We start from the raw sequence: 1,668 nt of genomic DNA, 5'->3' as shown, positions 1-1,668 counted from the left end.
CCGAGATTGGGCCACTGCACTCCAGGCTGGGCGATAGAGCAAGACTTAAAAAAAAAAAAAAAAAAAAAAAAAAGCCAGAGAGACACCTGCCCAAAGTCACAGAGGTAAGAGTAGGAGTCGCTGAGTGCTGGGTGGCACCATTCTCTGAAACTGATCCATCCTTCTATGAGCTGCAGTTTCCCCTTCTGTAAGCTCTGTCCCCCAGACTGGAGTGGTGGCGCAATCTCGGCTCACTGCAAGCTCCGCCTCCCAGGTTCAAGCGATTCTCCTGCTTCAGCCTCCCAAGTAGCTGGGACTACAGGCGCCCGCCACCTTGCCCGGCTAGTTTTTTGTATTTTTAGTAACAGACGGGGTTTCACCGTGTTAGCCAGGATGGTCTCGATCTCCTGACCTCGTGATCCTCCCGCCTTGGCCTCCCAAAGTGCTGGGATTACAGGTGTGAGCCACCGCGCCCGGCCGCGTCTGGCAAATTTGTTTAAATTTTTGCAGAGAGAGGGTCTCACTAGGTTGCCCAGGCTGGTCTCAGACCCTAAGTTCCAGTGATCCTCCTGCCTCAGTTTCCACCTTCCTAAGTACTGGGATTACAAGCATGAGCCACCGGTGCCCAGCCTTATTACTTCCATGTTAGAGATGGGGAAACCGAGGCTGAGAGGTGCAGTCATGTGTCCCGTTCCCATTCCGCCTGTCTTCAGCCCTCCCCACTGTCTCTCCCTGCAGGTGAGATCCGTGCCCACCTGCTGCCCTCCAAGGCCTGCCGCCCCCGGACCCCTGGGTCCTGCTCCACCGACCCACAGCCCCTGCCCCCACCCCTGCCCAAGAAAATCCTAACCCGGACCCAGTCACTGCCCAACCGCAGGACCCCCCATGCCAGCTCCATCCAAGTACAGCTGCCTCGGAGGCCCTTTCTGGGGTCCCACAGTGTGGACAAGAGCCAGGCTGAGGTGGGACCAGCTTGTCCCCCTGCAGAGCTGACCTTTGGCCTGACTGATGCCCCGCTGGGCCTCTCTCTCCGCAATCTGCACAGTCCAGAGGCTGTGCACGCCGCATTGGCTGCCCGGCAGCTGCAGGGCCTCCATGCCATCTATGCCCGGCTCCGTGCCCGGTTCATGGGGGGCCACCCCGGGCCCTGCCGCCCTGGCCACGGCTTCCGCCTCCTGGACAGCTCGCCCTGCGCAGAGAGCGGGGATGCCCTGTACTACCGCGTGGTGCGCGTGCATGACGACGCCTGGCACATCCTGGTCGCCAAGGTGAGACCCACGGCCCCACCTTCTCTGAGGTGTCCCCAGTGTCCCATCTTAGGCATAACCCAGGGCTTGTTTCGCTTGGCCTTTCTGTGAGTCAGTTCTCACACTGCTGTAAAGAAATACTGGAGCCCAGTGCTCACACCTGTCATCCGAGCACTTTGGGAGGCCGAGACAGGCGGATCACAAGGTCAGGAGATCGAGACCATCCTGGCTAACACAGTGAAACCCCCGTCTCTACTAAAAATACAAAAAATTAGCCAGGTGTGATGGCAGGCACCTGTAGTCCCAGCTACTTGGGAGGCTGAGGCATGAGAATGACATGAACCTGGGGGGCAGAGCTTGCAGTGAGCCAAGAATGCGCCACTGCACTCCAGCCTGGGCAACAGAGCGACTCTGTCTCAAAAAAAAAAAAAAAAAAAAAAAA

General features: G+C 58.0%; 1 pseudogene; it reads left to right on the top strand.

Moving 5' to 3' along the window:
* Positions 1-717: 717 nt before the first annotated feature.
* LOC112618104 lies at positions 718-1,247 on the top strand (annotated as a pseudogene).
* The last annotated feature ends 421 nt before the right edge of the window (positions 1,248-1,668 follow it).

Source organism: Theropithecus gelada, unplaced genomic scaffold (genome assembly GCF_003255815.1).
Source record: "Theropithecus gelada isolate Dixy unplaced genomic scaffold, Tgel_1.0 HiC_scaffold_9816, whole genome shotgun sequence".
Taxonomy (NCBI): Eukaryota; Metazoa; Chordata; class Mammalia; order Primates; family Cercopithecidae; genus Theropithecus; species Theropithecus gelada.
The sequence above is the reverse complement of the archived record's forward strand: the minus strand, read 5'-3'. Positions and strand labels throughout refer to the sequence as shown.